Below are 21,392 nucleotides of genomic sequence, written 5' to 3' on the forward strand. Positions count from 1 at the left end.
AAGTGACTCCGGGGCTTTGTTATGATGACAAGGTTTTACAACCCCAGTACATTTGTTCAGGCTTAGCCAGAGCACTGGGGGATGATAGCGAGGTCAGGGTGACACACAGGTGACCATCAGAGTATGAAATGGCTGTGATGTCTAAAATGGTTGCTCCCTTTCAACATAACTTAGACAGCTTGCTAGTCTATTCCAATGTCCATAGTCTTGGGGCACAAGGTACTTATGTAAAGGGAACACTAAGGTGGTATACAGTATAACCACATATTGTCAGTGCTGGGATCAAGAGAAACATTGATATTTTCCAACCCCAGTCCTTCGAGATGTCTCATAGCTAAACATGTAGTTGGGCTGATTATTGTAGTTTTTGGTGGCATACAGGTTGTACAGGCGGGCAGATACACAGACAGTAAATTGAACCTAATATACTCGATGGTCAGGGCATTAGTGTTTGTTAGAGCTCTTCTTTCGAGTGTCTTTTTACAGTGAGCCCTCACTGGTAGGCTCCCATTGTTCATCTTTGCGTTGGCGCTGTTGAGCAGTGGCGATGGAACTATGCGTCCAGCTCGGATCCGGATTCCACGTTGCAGGGCAAGGTTGTTCTTTCCCTGGGGTCACAATCCCTTTTCCCTGTTCACTAACTAATCTATCGTTGGTACCTTAGACAGGATACTTGCACCTTATTCTTTATCCGTGAAGTCCATCCTTACTAACCCTATCCTATCTTGGTGCATTGTTCCTTCATCAAGTTGATAAAAACCCATGTGAAAAAGGGGGAGTTTGGGGGAGCCAAAGGAAGAGAGGGTAGAGTGGGGTCAGACTGGAGATGGACCAAGGGGGACATAGACTCTGCACAAGGGAGCCCACCAATTGGGGCCAATGGGCTGAAACTTCAGGCACAAGTAGACCAACAGGCTGGGGGCTTCTGAACAGCCCTTCTTTCTTTTTTTCTTTCTTTCTTTCTTTCTTTCTTTCTTTCTTTCTTTCTTTCTTTCTTTTCGGTATTAGTGCCTCGTCCAGCATATCTTGGCTCTGCAACTCCACCTTGGTCGTAGTCATAGGTGTTCTACGTCTTGCAGTCAGGCTGTGCATCGCGTCCGACCTCTCTCTTACAATGACTGGAGGGCATTCTTGAATCTAGCAGTGAGTATAATACACATTTTTAGAGAACTGGCAGGGGAATATCTTACACAATTTAGTTTTCTCTCCCAACCCCAAGCAGCTGAGGAAATATGTATCATTTACTAAAAAGGAAGATAATGTGGATACTCTGAATCTTTACATCTGTGTATATTATTCATTCATGAACTTTCACTGTTGTGCAGGTCTTTATGGGAATTTCCAGCATACATGTTATCTTTTGTGTCCATTCCTTTCACAATTATGGCTGTGGCAGGGAATCTAAAATGATTAATCATATAGCCTGTCAAATTCAAAACTAACTTTTCCAGCAAAAACCTGTTGTTACAAAACAAATTCCTGCAGGGCTACATTTTCTTCAAAATCTGCTAACCACAAATAAAAAGTGTGATGCGTTATTATCATGGGCCTAAAGGTGCCCTTCCTAGTATTGTGCACCATAATAGTACACAGGCTGAGCGTCGTCCCATTCTGTCAATGTTTCTTACTTTTAGGTAAACATCTTGACCTCAGTACCCATTGAGCAGGACTTACTACAACATTCCTTTCACTTTAGTTCAAATCATTTTTTGTAAACATTATTCTTATTTCTGCCTTATCCTTTACAACCTAGCTACTTCATCAGGTAATGAAGGACTTGCGATGTCCCTACAACTTACATGTAGTGTGACCAGAATTTTAAAGCCAAAACAACCAAGGACATTTCACAAAATTGGAAGAAGGACTACGATTTTACTTCAAGCGATGAGCGCGCTCCTTAGCAGAGAGTTACATAACAGTCAGTAAGGACATACATAAATTGCGATTTATAAACCTGGTAGCTTGCCTGTTAATTAAATTGTTTCCTTGAAACAACTGCTAACTATCCCTGTTTTGTAAAAGGAGAAAAACACCTCCCACCAATTTTAGTTGATTATCTTTAAAAACCAAGACATGAGCTACATTTCTTGAAATGTTCTGGGACACCTGGTTAAAAACTGGGACCATCCTGGCAAAACGGGGACGTTTGGTCACTCTACGTATATGCAATGTGTTTGGTAACATGAACGATGATGGTGGTGCCACTAAGGCATTAAAACGAAAGCCGCTGACATATAGCTCCCTTTTAAGGGCCAGATTAGGGAACATCAGTCGTCTTACCCGTCCTTTCATTTTCAGCCAATTAAATTCCATCATTTTATAGAAAGGATGGGAAGTAACATGGCAAAATATGGTATTTTGTTTCTGTCAATTTGCTAAAGCCAATTAGACGTGTACTTGTGAGGTACAGTGTCGTCATTGCATGGCTCAATGGTTAGAGCGGCAGACCCTGATGCAGAGGTCTGGCCCGGGACCAGGGTTCAATTCCTGCCTTGGCAGCTCTCGGACTCAATCTCCCTGGACCTGATAATTCTCGCCTTTTTGCCTAGTCTAATCATGGGTCCCACTCTGTGACTCTGGGGTATAGCTTGCTTAGGGCCAGATGTAGGAGCCCTAATACCGTCGGTAATGGCCGAATTCGGCCGTTACCGACCGGCATTAGGGTTTTCTAATGTAGGGGGCCTATATTTTACCAATTCGGTAAATTTACCGAATCGGTATATTTACCGATTCTGTAAATCCAGATGTAGCTGACACTTCAAAGAGTGCCACAGGCCCTTTAGGAGTCGGTATTTACCACCCAATCCTATTAGGTGGTAAAATACCGAATTCAGGTATACATGCACATCTGTGCATGTACACCTGTGCCATGTGACACACAGACATGCCCTTAGGGCATGTATGTGTGCCACATGGCACAGAAGCCTGGAATTGGGGTGCTACAGGGTGTCAAAGTGACACCCCGTTCCCCCTTGCAGGATTCGGTATTTACCAATTCGGTAAATACCGAATCGGTATTTCTCATTGATTCCTATGGACTTCAAGGCCCATAGGAATCAATGGGAAATACCGATTCAATTTTTACCGAATCGGTACATACCGAATCTTACAGATTCGGTAATTGTAAAATAAAAATTACCTACATCTGCCTCCTTCCTATTTACCTACTCTTAAATACCGAATCGGTAAAATTCGGTATTTAAGAGTAGGTAAATCGGAATTACCTACATCTAGCCCCTAATCTCCACAACGGCCCCAGCAGCACTTGGAGGCCTGGCTTCACCTTGGGGGTGCCCAGGAGTGGACATCTCACATGAAAGCCAGGAAGGGTTCCACAACGGTATGAATACAGCGCTACGAGACCTCTGGGTAGAAGGCGCTATATAAATACAAACACATTTACACATTTACATTTACATTTATTCAAAAGAGAATTCACAGCAGTCAGTGAATTGAATGGCTAAGAGTGAGTCCACCCAGTTGTCATATGGAATTGATCCCAGCATGGTCATTCCTGGACAGCGTAGGTAGGCTCAAAGAGAGAGAGAGAGAGAGAGAGTGCACTACAACAAGTTTATTCAGTGCACTTACCACGTAGAACAGTACAGGACAATTAGCATATTTAAGCACATAAACCAAAGAAAAACACAAAATGCACAGTCTTTGTATACACACAATACAGAATAGGATGTGACAATACGTATACCAAGCACGAAGAAAAACACAGCGTTAGTTACACAAAAGGACTTTTTCATGCACGTTGCGTATCTCATAGCTCATTTCAATTTACCAAGGGGCCAGGATCCTTCCTTCCCCTTTTGACAGTAGAAGATCTAAGCAGATGACCTGAAAATACTTCCTTTTTTTGGGGGGGCTAGACACAAGTATAGTCGTACTAATACTTACAGTGGGGCCCCCCAATATCTATAAAAATCGGGGCCCCCTGGAACAAATGTAGGCCAGACTAGCAGGGGAGAAATAGATCCAATACAAAAGGAGATGCGTCTGCCCTATATATTTCAATTTAAAGGCTCATAAAGAGTCCCACAATAATAACATACACAGCTTTGAGCTCACTTGTCACGGCCTACACATTTAGATTCTCCACACAACTTCAGAATAAATACATCATTTTATTTTTCTTTTTTCAAGATATAAAAGTGATTTCAAAAGTGTGCAAAAACATCATCATTTAGATATATACAAGGCACAATAATAGAATCACAATGGAGAAAAACACACAACTCCTGGGCACCCTCTCATCTTTCATTCAAATTTACAGACTCATTCCACTAAACAAAACTCACACATTCAATCCATTCATTCAATTAACACAATCCAAAAACCTCAATACCCATCGCAAACAAATACACTGAGGTTGTTCTGCAGTATCCTCTCAGCAACTTGCTGGGGAGAGATATGATGTTATTAGCAGAACAGATGTTCACCACGCCGACGCGCGTTTCGGTGCCAGGCACGATCTACAGCGGCACCTTCATCAGGGCATGTACACGAGTGGGGGCACAAAGGGGGCAACACAATTTTACAGCCATTGCCGTTACATCTGTTCTGCTAATAACATCATATCTCTCCCCAGCAAGTTGCTGAGAGGATACTGCAGAACAACCTCAGTGTATTTGTTTGCGATGGGTATTGAGGTTTTTGGATTGTGTTAATTGAATGAATGGATTGAATGTGTGAGTTTTGTTTAGTGGAATGAGTCTGTAAATTTGAATGAAAGATGAGAGGGAGCCCAGGGGTTGTGTGTTTTTCTCTATTGTGATTCTATTATTGTGCCTTGTGTATATCTAATTGATTATGTTTTTGCACACTTTTGAAATCACTTGTATATCTTGAAAAAAGAAAAAGAAAATTATATATTTATTCTGAAGTTGTGTGGAGAATCTAAATGTGTAGGCCGTGACAAGTAAGCTCAAAGCTGTGTATGTTATTATTGTGGGACTCTTTATGAGCCTTTAAATTGAAATATATAGGGCAGACGCATCTCCTTTTGTATTGGGTCCCCCAATATCTAGCAGAGATAATCCGAATTGATGTATATGCGTAAAGTAGAGAGGCCAGTCAGATGTGCAATGGCACAGATATTAGGTTTCTATGTGAATGGAAGAAGAAGAGGTAAATCTCAAACATGACAATGTCTCTAACTTCTAATTGGTGGGAGATAGCACGAACCCAAGCCCAGGGGGCCTTCACTTCTTCATTTGGTCAGTTCATAAATCAAATTCATCATTCTCACTAATGCGCGTCACTTTGGTCTAAATAGAATAAAAAGCATTCCTAGGAAAAGTGAAAGGTTGCACACTTGTGATACCTGCTCTTTGTACTCCAATAAACCTTCAGGCTCCTGATGTAAACTGCTCTCCCATTCACTGGCATCCAGGAGACACATTTTTAGCAAGAAATGTGTCACTGTTTAAAAAAAAATGCTATTTGTCTTTCACATGTGGGCACTGGGTTCGGGTCTGTTTTTCACATCTCGTTTGGTCACTTTGTTAGCAACCCAGCCATAAAAAAGCGTTCTCACATGGGCCCATATGTACATGACACATACACACATACATACTATCGAAACATTTCACGTACTCAGAGATAGTCCCTACACACAAAGCGCAATTTTATAACACTAGCGTATTTTCGCATAAAGGACAATGTGTAGGAAAAGGTTGAATGCCAGATGTATTCAGTATAGAGTAGGGGGGGTGATGTATTAATGCTTTCATTTAAAAAAACAATCTACAGTGGTCTGGGGTTGTCCCCATACGCTAAATAGGGAAACTATAGGAGGTGGCAAGTTTCATCGGGTGTATCCTTGTTTTTAAGGGTGTGCACCTTTGTCACAGTGGCAAGACCACTAACAAAGTTTGTTTAATGTGTGCATGGAGATCAGTTTTCGGAAAGGATGGGGGAAACAGTGCAGCTTTAGTTAAAATAAAGTGTGGGCACAGTCGTGCTAGGAAACTACCGATTTGTAACTGCCAGGGCTGGCTGACTTACCCATGGGGTCCGCAACCACTTGACTAGGACATGCCTTAAATGCTTGTGCAGGGTGCACCACTGTATATGACATAAAATAAGCTGTGCTTATCTAAAACCACAAATATGTGTCTTGCGCCTGACTCCTAAAATGCGATCACTAGAAAAACCTTTCCATGTCACAATCTAAACAGATAACCTTTTCTTTCTAGGAGGTTGTGGGTTGTTAAAACAGAGCAAGACTTTCCTTAAATGTTCATTTAGGTCATGTGACTTGTGCATGGACATCAAATGTTGGCACTTAAAATGAGCTTTTCTTGTGATGATTCTCCAAGCCCTGGTTTTGGCAATGCAAGCAATTTAGGGAAGCGCATCTCTCTTTTCATTTAATAGATTTACACCTTACTTCTGTCTAATGTTTGACTGGATAGCATACCCCTGGTAAGGCTCAGGAACATTTGAAAAACGACTACGTTGGCAAGATTATTAGAGTGGAACGTGCAGTGCTTAATTTGTGCCGGTGCTTTTTACAATGCCTATGCATTTACATCCTAATGTGACAGTTTAAGCCTTCTAGCCTAGGGCGGGGTGCACACAGCACAGGAGTCAATACATTTTGCAAATGGGTATTAGTGAGTATGAGTATTAGTGTATGACAATTGAAACTGACAAATTAAACACTGGGAACGTGGGTGGGAAGGTAGGTGAAACACGTGCACAAAAAATAAAAATTTCGATGTCTAGGACCTCAAGAACAAGAATGCACATGGGGTTCACAGTCACCTAATATCTGGTTAAAGTACTCCCTTTGGGAACCATATAATAGTGGTACAAAAATGTTAAACAAAAATGTGTGCCTTTGCTCCGTCAAGGGGGTTGCCAAGTAAAAGAGGCTGAATTGGATATCCTCTTCATTGACATATCTGAAATGCCAAGATCTTACAAAGTGCTTATGTTGTAAAATGAAACCTATCTAAATTATTCTTTTAGCGTTGTTTCTACGTACTGTATCTTCCTAATCAATTAATTTTTTAAAAATTGTAATACTCATTCTACTGGCCATTGAAAATCGAGTTTCTTCTTTGCACATTTGTTCCACAATGATCCATACATTATGGGACGAATACTGTACTTTATATCTACCAAACGATTCGACCTTAAACAACCCTTTTCCAACAACTTTAAAAAGACAGGCATGATGGATATCGGTAAAAATAAATCTCTTAATTTTATCCTAAATTCAGACTAGAAGTCTGCATTACCTGCCCTTTACTATTTGCAAATAGTAACCTCTGTTCAAAACAATCAATCAATCAATATTCACGAGGCTAGCTCATTTTTAACGTACATGTCTTTGTTAGGGGTGCCTTCCGGCGGTGCCAGATGACTGACCTCTAACAAAACGGTCCGGTCCAAAACAAATATAAAACAATCTAGAGAAGACAGGCATGATGTATTAACGGTCAACATTAATATCTCAAACAAACAATTTAGGCAAAAAGCCCGCACTACCTGTCCTTCGCTGTCTGCAAAGAGAGAGAATATTCCTATTCTCTGTTGTTTGCAAGCAGGGAATGTCTCAAATAACTTCAAAAGGGGAATACTAGTATTCAATCAAACTATTCAATCAATCAATCAATTTGTCGCTTTTTCGTGACCTTACCTGGACCGTATGCACAGTTCTTCGTCATCCCCTTCCAGCGCCTGTTTGTCCTCTCACTCCAATCTCATTGCAGCACTGCTCTAAGGTCCCAGTCAGGACCGCAGGTCTCTTGAGAGAGAGGTCCGTTCGGAACCGGGGAAGTTCATTTGATCGGCAGCCAGACGAGGGTCTTTTTCAAGGCACGTTAACTCCAATCCGTTCACTCCGTCATTAGGACCTCTCTCACTGGACCCACGTGTCTCTGATGGGCCCGACGTTGGGACGCTAATTGTGAAAAGCAGCGAATCTCCTAAGACCACCAATGCCGCCCGGCGCAAAACACCTTTAATTCACCTTATGATTATCTGTCAAAATAACAAGGTAGGCGCTGGAAACTGGAAGGCAAGAAACAGGTTTTTTTCTCCGGAGGAGAACTCATCACATCAGACACCGGAATATCATCAGGAGATGTTCTTACTGCCTCTCTGTGGTTAGGCCTTTTATATAAACTTTTTCATCAGTTTATTGCATGGTTAAACATCTTTGGAATCCCCGCCTTAGGCTAGTTCCCACATAAACCTAGCAGCAATCATCCCCTTAACCAGAACTAACAGATGATCGCTGTCTCGCCGCTGGACATTCCGACAGGATCTATAAACACGTGGGATTGGTCAGATCTAAGGGTTTAGGTTATTCATTAAGTCAGGCCTCTTTGTTGGTGAAACAAGCCCTGCCGTGTGCAGGTAATAAACTATGTCCACAGGGGTCGGTTAGTGCCTGGGACCGGATTAAGTGGCCAGGTGCAGGGAAGGAGGTTATCAAAGGGGCATGCCTGTGCATGGAGGATGAAAGGACAAACGGGTTTGGCGCGGGAAGTGACTCCGGGGCTTTGTCCTGATGACAAGGTTTTACAACCCCAGTACATTTGTTCAGGCTTAGTCAGAGCACTGGGGGATGATAGCGAGGTCAGGAAGACACACAGGTGACCAGCAGAGTATGAAATGGCCGTGATGTCTAAAATGGTTGCTGCTTACGCGCACGCAGAGGCTCTTGCTAGGCAAGATGGTGCCGGCAATGTTAATGCTTGTTAGCTTTTTTTTCCACAGTAGGGTAAGGCTAATAAAGCAACAGCTGTGTGTGAAGTTATAAACACATACGAGTTGCGATTGGTACCACCTTTGGAATAGCAGGGGAGCAGAATAGGTACTGGGAGAAGAATGGGGTTGGCACCAGGGTAGACATTACTAAAAAAGCTGTAGCTTTAAAAAATAGAAGACATTTTAGTGGTCTTCATCAAGCTTGTAGAAGATAAGGAGGAGGGAAGGCACACCATCAATCAGCATCACATACCAGTTGGCAACTGCGTTCCACCAAACCCACCGCCAGCCCACAGACCAACAAATATTACTACAGATAAAGGAAAAGTTGTTTGCACTCTGTAATGAGTAAGCGGTTAAGAGAGGCATGTCCAGACGTCATATGGAAGAGACTAATAATATTCCTATAGGAAAAGAAAAGTTAGCTGTTCTTTTTTCTTTATTAAAATAAACCCTAATTTGAAAAAATCTGATAAAGATACACAGATAAAGCAAATAAGGGCATACTTACAAGGGGATATCACCACCAGAAAGTCACTTTCAGTGACATTCTGATGGCGATATGCCCATCTCCATGTTTACAAAGCACAGTTAAGCCACTTTTTGTGGCTTAACGACGCCTTGTAAATAAGGCTCCTTTACACGCATCACTTAGGACCCGAATATGATGTTGGTTAGTGTTGCCTTTGACTGACACCATCGCTGAATCGGGACAGACTGACCTCCAGTCGGCGGACCCAACTGACTGACTACGATGTGAACGCACGTGTTGCGGTCGCATACTCAAATTTTCCTATGGGAGCTTCTGCTATGACCGTAAAACAGCTGTAGCACAAAGCTCCCATAGGGAAATGGGAGGTTGTTTTTATCTTTGCACTGTGTGGCAAGCACCCTGAGATGCAGGGACGAACAGGGAGGCACCATAGGTGCCACTCAGCCCCCAACTGTAGACTGCAAAGAGAATGGGGAATTGTAGGGACCCCCAAACTTGCTTTCCGGCAGGATTTCTATGTTGGAAAGCCCAGCATGAAAAGCCTGTTTGAAACCGAGCTACTTAATCCCAACGGCGGAAACGCCGTCCTTTGAGATTACGGGCTGTCCTCCGACTGGTGGGCAGGCTCCTTGAGCCCATCGGAATCCAGCCGGAATGACCATCCGGTTTCAATTCTGACTGTCTATATTGTTATTAGGCAGCCAGAATTGAAACCGACGATCTCGGTCAGAAAGCCTCCCACCTAAAGTCGGAGGCTTTTCGACCAATATTGTTATAGGCCAGTTAGTGTGAAAGGGGGTGCAATGGGTATTGCTGTGGGCATTCCACCACAACACCCATTGCTTATGATGCTGCCCCAGATTTACAAGGATGTGTAAATCTGAGGCTGCGCCAAAAACTAATGCCATGAAAGAACAGGAACTAGAACGGTGACGCAAAGAGAAATACTTTCATTTCTCCTCATTTTAGTTTTGTCTATGTGTGCTGCATTCTGTGGCACACATGGAAGGAGAAACATGTCATTAGTGATTGTTTATGTGCAGAAAGGTGTCCCTTCCTGCACATAAACAATCATTACATATTGACAATCTGCTACTTCTATGTGTGCTGCATTCTGCAGTAGACTAGAAGTAACAAATCGCCATTAGAGATTGTTTATGTGCAGGAATAGAACACCCTCCTGCACATAAACAATAATTCCTTGCAACACAGGTGCCTTGCACTGTGGGGCAAGGGTGCATGCGTTGGAGCTAGGCAGCTAGATTTAGCATCAGCACTAGGGAAAAAAAACATAGTTGCGCCATATTCTTGTGAATACAGTGCATCTCTGCATTTTGAAAATGTTGGAGCGCAGTGCTGCCAAATTTGAAACATCTCTGCGCTCTGACATTTTCTCGTAAATACGCACCATATTCTGTATAAAGGTCTCTTACAGTGCCTGATGTGGTCTTGAGCAACAGTAATGTCTGCGCAGCAATCTACATGAGCTTCAGTATCAAACTACATGACCTTCAGTAATTAAAAACAGTTGACTGAAACAAGTTATAGAACATAAGAAAAAACCTGGAATAATAAGATACCCAAATGGTCTGCCTTGGAGTTTAGTCAGAGGAGCAACATCTAAATCTAAGAGTAAACCAAAATCTAAAGACCCAGCTGCTGATTGAGTTAATACTTTTCCTCCAAGGAGGCAACATAACAAAATAGTAACTAATGATCAAGTTACACCCAGTATAACTAGCAAATCAACAAAGTTCTTGCATATTTATCGGTTCACTGGTAGGTGACAAGTTTGCACAACTCACCTTAAGTAATGTTTTTTCTGTCTCTCACTGCACCTACCAATAACCACATACACAAGATATGAATGCTAGGGGTAAAAGCGGGGAAAGGTGAATGGTGTATGAGAATAGTACCCCACACTGTGTCTCATTACTTATGAGGTTAAGGAGGTCCACACGTTGTAAAGGTGCATAATAACACTATAAATATAAATACTATAAATACTTCTCTACAATCCAAAATGTCCATAGAACAATCAATTAGGAAACAGAAGATCTTGGCAACTGAATTCCAATATCAATGTAGTGATTCCTGGCTGCAACAACATTGCACCATGACTGACCGGCAAAGGACACCATGAACCACAACAAAAGCTGTATCTGAAGATTCAAGATGGCCACAGTTTCTCTAGACACATGGGAGGTTCGTGGCCTACTGGGAAATGTAGTTAATTACCAAAGACCTCCGGGTATGTGCATCCTGAATCCAGTCAAGGCCAGCACATCGTGAATACCACCAGTCTTTCCTTCAATGGAAGGCCTTAGTGTGAGTAGGTCTAAAGTACTGGTTCCCAGCATATGGACCACACTAAACCATATAAGGTACCTCCAAAAACCCTTCTTCACAGATACCCATGAATTATATTTCATCATATAGCACCTTAGAGAAAAAAAGAAGGGATAGGAAAGGATTTGAAATATTCATGTAAACCGTCATCTAAATTTTCAAGTTGAGGAGAATGGTTTGTATAATGCAGATCCAGTAAAAACTATCACCACTTACCATGTGCATGCTAGTAGAGGACAACCTTATTAATGTCAAACCTAAGCTCAGCAAACTACAAGACATCATGTAAGGATGACTAATAAGTCCCCTTGCATTCTCTTTTGTAGTAACCACTAGAAGGAGGCACTGACCAGATTCTCCAAATACTTTTTGGACTATAAACAGTAGACTCAAAAGAAATTGATGGTGACCATTTGCACCTCAAACATCTGCAGCATACGGAATCAATACATCCATATTTCCAGTCACTGGACCTTTGTGATACATATGTGAGTTCCATATTCAGTATTACTGATTTTGGTGTAATGAGGATAATAGGATCTCCGAAACTGAGCAAACATAAAATATCCATTCAACTGATGTGCAAGAAACTTTTCAATGTAATAATAGAAAGGGTCAGCTAACTGTAGCTTAGCCAGTGTATCATTGGCTCTAGTGCAAGGAAGGAACTGCCCTCCTGGGTGCTGGGGGAATTATAAAATATAGCAACAATCAGGTTTCATTGGCGCCTCAGGCCTCTCGCCCCCAGTTGCTACTGTCCTTAATGCACCAATGAAAGCTGCACAATCGTCTGCTAAATGGATTTCATGTGCTGTTATGTCTGAACCTTAATTGGAGCAGCCAGGGGGGTACCGTAACTTCATATTCACATCTTTAAAATTTTGCACAGAAAAGACTTCTCATACTCTTTTGTATAATGTGCACATTTTGATTTAATAAACAAATTTCATACAGAAGTAGACTTTACAAGTGACCACTATGCTAAGATAACTGAATAGAGCATGTAAGTCAGTGAAAATGTTTCCAGCGAAAAATTACAAGTACGTTGTTCAAGATCAGACAAGGCAATCAATTTTTTTCTTGGAAGCTTTGCCTAATGCAGAGGTTGTCAAGTCTTCCTAGCTTAGACCCACCTTATGCCTTCTTCCACTAAACCACAAATCTTTTATCTCTCTCGTTTGTAGGTTCAGTTTCAGTAATAGTTTCTCCCTTTGTCACAGTTTCCCTATCTTTCTCTTAAGATGACTATTTCACCAAGACCTTTCTGTAGGGTCACCCCAGATATTTGTCTTTCTCTGCCTTCCTCTGCTGAAGCCGTGTTCACGTCTTTGAGGACTATGTGCACTTTTTCCCTGCTAACCAGTGCAAAAGTGCTTGAGATCTCTCCCTAAATTGGACTACACATGATTGGCACATTTAATTTGCTCAGAAGTCCCTAATAAATAGTCCTCATATAACCAGGGCCTGTAAAATAAATGCTACTAGTAGGCTTTTAAAACACGTCCTAGGCCTGCCGCTGCATCCTGTAGTTCAGTTTTAACCAGCCATTTTCGACCTGCCAAAATGAGCCTTTTGTCAGGCCTAAGGCTTCTTTTTTTAGGTCGAGCCTTAGACAGCATGCATGCGCTGTTTGGAAGACCTGCTGTAAATAATAAAAGGACTTTGTTCCCAACCTGCTTTGTAAAAGGGGTCGTAGACAACCAGTGACCAAAGACCCTTTTTGTGTTGCCCGGCGGTGTCGCCTCTATGACCCACCAATATTTAATCAATGAAGAAGCAGGCGCTGGAGACTGAAAGGCAGGAAACGAGGGTTTATTCTCTCCGGAGGAGAACACATCAATTCAGACAGCAAGTATCGTCACGAGGTGCTCTAGCCACATCTCTGAGGCCTGGCCTCTTATACTCAGGTTTATGATCTTTATTGCACGTAACACATTCTTGCAACACTTTGATATGTGAAAGAACATCCTCGGAATCTCCCCTTCAGGCCCGTTCCCACATACATTTACAGTTGAATTCCCCACCACGGTCGCAACAGGTGATGATTATCGCGCAGCAGGACATTCCGCCGATTCACGGAATGTGTGAAGTTTGATCGGATCTCGTAGGGTGGGGGCTTTGATCGGCTCGAGGGTCTTTTGATGGGGAGGGGAGGCTTCCTACTGTACGGGGTAATAAACAGTATCCGCAGGGCCAGGTGGTGGCTTGGGAACAAGGAAGACAGACGGGCACACAGAAAAGGGAGGTTTGCATCAAAGGGCCTGAGACTATGAAAGGAATGAAGGGAGGTGTCGCGCTGGGAACAGGATGGGATTCTGAGGCAGATCTGCGCTGAAGAGGGGTTTATGACCCAAGGAGAGCGAGGGGGTTGCCAGCGTGCGGGGGATGCCTGCGAGGCTAAGAAAGAGAGTGAGAGATGCGCTGGCTATCAGCGAGGGGCAGAGGGGCCATGGTGCTTGAAATGGCTGTCGCCTACGCGCACGAATGAGCTTGAAAGGGGCAAGATGGCGCCGATAATGTTGACGTTTGCAATCTAATCTTCAACAGTCCTCCCTTTTCAACATATCTTAGCCAATCTTGCTTACTCAATGTCAATCTTCATCAAATTCCTAACCTCGGCATCATATAGTGCTCTCATACGTTCGTTCCCAGAGTCCACAGTCTTAGGGCAAATACAATTTACGCATAATGTACACAGAGGTGGCAGACATTGAATTCCTAAGCATAAACCGCATATCACAACTACAGGAATCAGGATAATGGTGAATAGTCTCCAGCCCCAGTTCTTGACGGTGTTCCAGAGCCAACCACCAAGCGACCATTCTTCTTGTTCTTGGTGGACTTCTGAAGAGAGTCTATGAAGATGTTCGATGGCTTTGTACACTGAGGGTGAGTTGTCCGGTATGTACGTACAGCAGCTGGACCCGATAATGCGGCATGCTCCACCACGGTCCGCAAGAACCACGTCTAGGACAAGGCGGTTCTGGAGGGCCACCAAGCGGACCGCTTGAAGCTCGGCGGTGTTATTAGCAAGGATCCCAGCTGTGATGTTCATTGTTGTCTCGACTGCTTGGGTCAGGTGTCGGATGGCACGACTGTTTGCCATCGGGCCCCAGAGGGGGACAAGTCCCTTCATAGCATCGAGGAACTGTGTTCAGGTTGAGTCGGCCTATTCAATGTCCTTGGCTCGTTTTTGTCTGTGATGATTTGCTGGTGCCACATATGTCGGAGGAAGGATGAAGGAAATAAAACAAGTGCCCCTCCAGCCTTTGGGGAGCCAGGTGTAAGCCTTCGTGCCGCAGACGAAATACATGTTTGGGGATGCCACAAAGGAAGGTGGGTCGGTGGAGTCCAGAGTCCTGGAAAACCGGCAAGCACTGTGGCCTACCAGCTGGGTCCCAAGCCCTTCTATGCACATGTGGCCGGTGACGCTGATAACTGACAGGGCCACAGTCAGAGTGGCAGCCGTTCGTTTTCGCAGGTAGGAGAAGGTGGTTCTGGTTGGATTATTGAACACCTGCATTTCAATTTGCTCTTTAGCAGGAATGTCCAAGTGGATTGTGTTGTTGGTGGTCTGCGGGCAGAAATGTGTCTTTGTTCTGTTCCGCCAGGTCCCGTGGTAGAAATGCGTTACGGTTTTACTGGAGGTGGCATTGTCCTTATAGCTTTCTTGCAGAAGGATCAGCCAAGCAAGACAAGAGCCGTGAACTGAGAAAGGTGAAGGGATGAATGGTATCGAGTGTCCAGTGGCGTGGGGTAGCAACCCACAGATCCAACAGTTGGTGGCATTGGTGGCAAGGTTGTGCTGGTGAAGTAGTTGTATGAAAGAGTTATTCCAAAATTCCTTTCGCCTCTCTCTGAGTTGGGGAGAGAGCGAAATCAAATAATGCTCCTTCATGGTGGTAGGCTGAGCAGTAGTCAGGAATGTTTTGTGAGCAGGTGTATTTTCTTCCACAATCCAGAGTGTGGTCATGAGGAGAAAACAGAAAAGGATTGTGATGAAGAGTGCAATTGTCTTTGAGCTGAGGAGTCTGCCTGCTCTTGGGTTTCTGTAGTGGGTATTTCCTGTTGCTTCCATCATCTTCCTATTTGGCGCTTCCATCATCTTCTTATCTGGCGCTTCCATCATCTTCAAGGTGCTCGGTGGTGGGCAGAACCTCAGACTTCGTTTAGCTTCTCTCCCGGTAACCCTTGGTTGTGTTTAGGTCACCGTTCTGAGATTCAACTTAGTCCGTGGTCTGCTTAACCGGAGCTCCCTCCCTTCGGCGCAGGAAATACCCTTCTCTGGATGGTACAGTAGGATCAGAGAATTTTGAGAGTTCAAGTGCTTCGGTATCAGGATAGCAGGTCAGTGACGGTCGGTCCTTGTTCAGGAGCTCTTCTTGGTTATCGATGTTTTCTGTCGTGGCCAGGGTCGAGGAGACCTTCTTACAGTGGTGCGCATGCACCCAGTTGCGTTTTCCCTCCACTCGAAGTGCTGTTCGGGTGGTGATGAGGACTTGCCAGGGGCCCGTCCACCTGGGTTCCAGACTCTTGGCACGCTGGAAATTCCGGATCAGGACGAACTCCCCAGGTTGGATGGTGTGTCCGGGACCCCTGGAAGTGTCAGGGATGGCATGCAGCACCTGTTGATGGATAACAGACAGTGTTTTAGTCAGTTGGCTTAAGTAATCAGACATTAGGACGTCCGGGACGTCATGAATGGAAGTTGGTTTCGGTGCAGACCAGACATTCATAGGTCGGCCGAATACAACTTCGTATGGTGTCAAGTGGTGTTTGGTAGGGGTGGAACGCATTGAGAGCAATGCCAGTGGGAGTGCGTCCGGCCATTTCAGTCCTGTGGTAGCCACTATTTTGGCCAATTTTAGTTTCAGTGTGGCATTATGTCGTTCAACTAGACCAGCAGATTGGGGGTGGAAGACTGCGTGGAACTTTTGCTTTACACCCAACCCTTTCAAAATAAGTTGGATAACTTCGGCTACGAAGTGGGGGCCATTGTCGCTCCACAAAATTCGACAAAGGCCGTAACGGGGGAAAAACTCCTTCAACAGAACTTTTGCTGTGGCCATAGCAGTGTTGTCACGGGTTGGGTATGCTTCCACCCATTTGCTAAATGCGCATACCACAACAAGTACATATTTCAGGCCTTGACATCTGTCTAGTTGGATGTAGTCCATCTGCAGGACTTCAAACGGGTGATTTGGGACCCCAAACCCTCCCCGGGGTACTACAGTTCCTTTCCCGGGGTTGTGTTGCAGGCATATCAAGCATTGTTGAACCAGGCGTTTGGCGGAGTCCGTGATTTTATCGTTGTGCCAAACTCTGGAGACAAGTTCAATCATGGGGGCTGATCCTATGTGGGCAGGGGAGTGTGCCATAGTCTGTATGGGAATCAGGTACGAGTCAGGTAGCAACCATTTGTTTGTGTCTTTTGTCCGCCAGCAGCCTTCGTCATCTTTTAATCCCACCCGTGTCCATTCTGTTAGTTCGTGCTGTGTGCTGGCCATTTGAATGTCCCTAATAGTGTCCCTAGCATCAGTCCATTTTTCTGCTTGTGACCTGGTCACGTACATATGTGTTGTCGTCCTACTTTCGGCTGTCGTTCGGGCAGTGATGTCAGCTAGTGCATTTCCTTGTCCTATAATGTCCGTCACCTTCTTGTGTGCCTGGCATTTGATGACTGCAAGCTTTTTGGGGAGAAGGACGGCTTCGATCAAGGCGGAGACTAGGTCCCCGTGCAGAATGGGGGTGCCGTGTGAGGTCAAGAATCCCCTCTCCCTCCAGAGGAGCCCAAAATGGTGAACCACCCCGAAGGCATACTGGCTGTCGGTGTAAATGTTCGTTGTGGTTCCTGCTGCTAGAATGCAGGCTCGTGTTAGGGCAATCAGTTCCGCTGCCTGGGCAGATCGTTGCGTGATGCGGGCTGTCTCGACTACAGTTCGAGCCGTGGTGACTGCATAGGCAGCTGAAGTGGTGCCGCCGGGGAGTTTGATGCAAGAACCGTCCACCCACAGCTCTCCGTCAGGGTCAGGAAAAGCCGTGTCTCTGAGGTCAACCCTGCTTCTAGTCTGTTCGTCCATAAGGGTCACGCAGTCATGCACAGGGTGCACATTGGGATCGTTTTCTGGTAAGGGTAGCAGAGTTGCTGGGTTCAGTGTGGTGCATCTCTTCAGAGTGATGTGGGGTGCGAGCAGAGTCAGTTCGTATCCAGTCAGTCGGGCACTCGTCAGGTGTTGCGTCTTGGTTTGGTTTAGGAGGGTGTCAACTGCATGGGGTACCAGTACTGTGAGGGAATTCGAGAGCACGATCCCCTCACTCTGTCGGATAGAGATCGCAGCAGCAGCTACAGCTCGAAGGCAGGCAGGCAAGGCTCAGGCTACAGGGTCAAGAGTGGCAGAGAAGTAAGCGCACGGTCGTTGCTTTGGGCCAATGGATTGGGTCAGGACAGATAAAGCGCACCCTTCCCTTTCGTGAGTGTAAAGGGAGAAGGGCTTCGTGTAATCGGGAGTACCTAACACAGGGGCCGAACAAAGGGCGTCTCGTAGTCGCGTGAAGGAGGTCTGACACTCAGAGGTCCAAGGGAGTGGGAAAGGGACGTCTTTAGCTAGCAGTGCAAGCAGCGGTTTTACTGTGAGGCTGAAGTTGGGTAACCACTGTCGGCAGAAGGAGGTGAGGCCAAGTAGGGAGCGAACCTGTTTCTGGGTCTTAGGGATAGGAGTTTCAAGAATGGTTTGGATCCGGTCGGGAGTGAGTTTCCTTCCGTCTTTGGACAAAAGGTGGCCTAGGTAGGTGACCTGGGGTTGGCAGAATTGCAACTTCTTCCTGGAGACCTTGTGGCCATTTTCTGCAAGGAAGTGTAGGAGTTGAATGGTGGCTGTGACAGCTAATGGAGTGGTATCGGCTGCCAAAAGGATGTCATCGACATATTGCACTAACACCACTCCGTCGGGTAACTGGACTTGATCCAGTTGTCTCTTGAGGGCTTGGCTGTAGATGCTGGGGCTTTCTGTGTAGCCCTGGGGCGCTCGGCAGAACCTATATGAGCGGGTTTTGAGGGTAAAGCCGAAGAGATATCGGCTGTCTGGGTGGATGGGGATGGAAAAGAATGCGTTTTTAAGGTCAATGACAGTGAAGGTGGTGGCAGTAGAGGGAATCAAAGTCAGGATGGTGGTGATGTCTGAGACCACGGGGTACTGGGGTACCACCACCTTGTTGATCTCTCGAAGGTCAATGATAAAGCGGTACGCTTTCTCATCTCCCTCTCCTTGCTTTTTGATGATGGGCAAGATTGGGCTGTTGCAAACGTTGCTAACCACTTCCTCTACCACTCCTGCGTCTATCAGTGACTGAATGATCTTTACCAATGCCTTCTCGCCCTCGGGCGATATCCGATATTGTGGAAGTCTTGGGAGTGTTGCATCTGGTCGGACAGTAATGTGCACTGGGTCAATCATCATGCGCCCTACATCCGAATCCGTTTTGGCCCACAGATACGGAGGCAGAGTGTCAAGCAGGGATGTGTCAGCGTCGGTGATGGAAAACATGTGTCTGGGAGGGCAATGTCTAAGCAGAACGGGGTTGTCGTAAAGAAAAACTCGAACTCCGTCTTGAGAACATCTAATTGTGGCTCGGAAGTGTTTCAATAAGTCAAGTCCCATAATTGCGTCAGCGCTATTGGAGGAAAGCAAAAACGTGGTGTCAGTGGTGTTGTTTTCTAAGTCGAAGAGGATCGGGGCGGACAAAGGGTTAGTGGAGGGCGTTCCATCGAAACCTGTCGATGTTATTAGTGAGCCAGACAAGGGTGCCCTTGGAATCAGTCGTTTAGATAACGCACTACGTGTTGCGCCAGTGTCTACCAGGAATGGTGACTTTGTACCCAAGACCTTAGCAGTGACGTAAGGGCCTTGCTGGTCAACATGGAGCTCGACTGGATCCCTCCCTTGCCCTAGGCAGTCCTATGCAAAGTCATGAACATCATCGTAGTCAGATTGCTGGCATTGGTTCTGTCTGGGTCGGTCAAATGTGTTTGGCCTGCCTGATCTATCGTTAGTTGCGTCGTTTGGGGGCCCTCGCTGCGGTCCCCTATTTCTCGGTCCACTTGCTATATCCCTAGGATCTCTATTTCTGATGATTTCCAAAAGAACTGGGCACTGAGATTTCCAGTGGCCCGTTCCTTTACAGAAAGCACACTGGTCCTCTCTAATGTCTGTACGTCCAATGTGGGGAGTCGAAGTGCGGTCCTTGGGGGGTGCAGTTTTAGGGACGTTCATCTGATGGTTTCCCCGGTATTGGTCTCGTCCTATAGTCACCCCTTGCAGTTGAGCAATCATCACCCTCTCCTTTAAGTCTTTCTTCTTTCTCTCTGTTGCTCTATCGTTTTCGTTTTTCTGATGTTCATAATATTGGGCCATCTGGAGGATAGCCGTAGGTTTGGAGGCTGCCCAGCTACTCTCGCTGGCCTGCAGTTTCTGTGAGACCTCTGGTGATAGACCCTTAACGTAATTCTGGACAAACAGATGGTGTCCGGTTGCAGTGGTCAAGTCCTGGCCGCTGTAATCGGAGAACACCGTTTCAAACCGGGAGAAGTATTCCGATACATCCTCCTGAGGTTTCTGGCGACAGGCCGTTACTATCGACCAGTCCACTTTCTTTTCTGGGATCAGGGTTTTTAATTTCTGTACGATTTTATCCGGGAGGTCTAAAATGGCTTTCAAAGGCTTTTGTCCGGGTTCTCGTTGTTTATCTATGCCATCGAGTTGTGACCAGTTATGTCCAAACAGCTCAACGTGGTTGACTTTCCGGATTTGCTTCCACACATCAGCTGGTAGGCATAACCCGAAAAACAAGTCGATGTCAGCCAGGGTCATAATCGTTGATCCTAGGGCTGTACCCAACTCAGTATAGAAGGCAGTGGGGTTTTTACGTAGGTCAGGCAGAGATTTCCGGAATGTCAGAATCTCTTGCCGGTCCCAGGGCTGGTAGACCCAGTTGTACACTACCCTCCCTTTTGCATCTTTGTTGTTTGCATCATCGTGAGTCCCTTCACCTCGTGGAGGGACCCAGTAAGGGGCAGCCTCTCGTATCGGCATCATGGCGTTAGATTGTTCAGTCTGAGGTTCGGTCACTACAGGCGCCGTAGGTTCAGTCGTCGGTTTTTGTTCAGTGAGGTGGCGGAAAACCTCAAGCGTACGCGTAAGGAGGTCCGTCACATCACACTCACCCTCAGCTCCGATATCGACCTTCCGGTACAGAGTCGTTAGGCTCTGGGGACCTTTGTCTCGATACCGGTCCTCGTACGCGTTCAAGACATGGTAACACAGTTGTACAGTAAAGTGTCGTCTGTAACTCCCTGCATACGAGTTGAACACATCCGTGATGTATTCTTCATCTTCCCTCCTTTCTACCAGTGTCCTTGCTATCTTATCAACCCCTGCTCGCTCATCTTTGCTTAGTCTGTTTGTTCTTACAGAACCAACCCTTCGGGCCTCGGGGTCGCCTAACGTTGTTGTTTGCGTAGTATCTAATGCAAGGGGTCCGGCCGGCACAGAGGCCCTGGGGGCCGAAGCTGTTGCGCTACTCTCGCTTGTACCTGGGGGTGGTGGGTGTTGAGCTAAGGGTTGGGAAGGGGCATATGGAGGGGGCATGTAGATGATCGGAGGACCTAGCAGCAGATCATCGTTGGCTCGTTGTTTCGAGGGTAATTCAGGGTAGAGCGTGGAGGATGTTCTAACCGGACACTGGCTTGACATTTCTATTTCTAGTTTCAGTTTGGCTTCCTCTCTTTCTTTTATCTCTTCTTCTAATTTCTGAGCCGCTA

Source organism: Lissotriton vulgaris, chromosome 4_1 (genome assembly GCF_964263255.1).
Source record: "Lissotriton vulgaris chromosome 4_1, aLisVul1.2, whole genome shotgun sequence".
NCBI classification, from domain to species: domain Eukaryota; kingdom Metazoa; phylum Chordata; class Amphibia; order Caudata; family Salamandridae; genus Lissotriton; species Lissotriton vulgaris.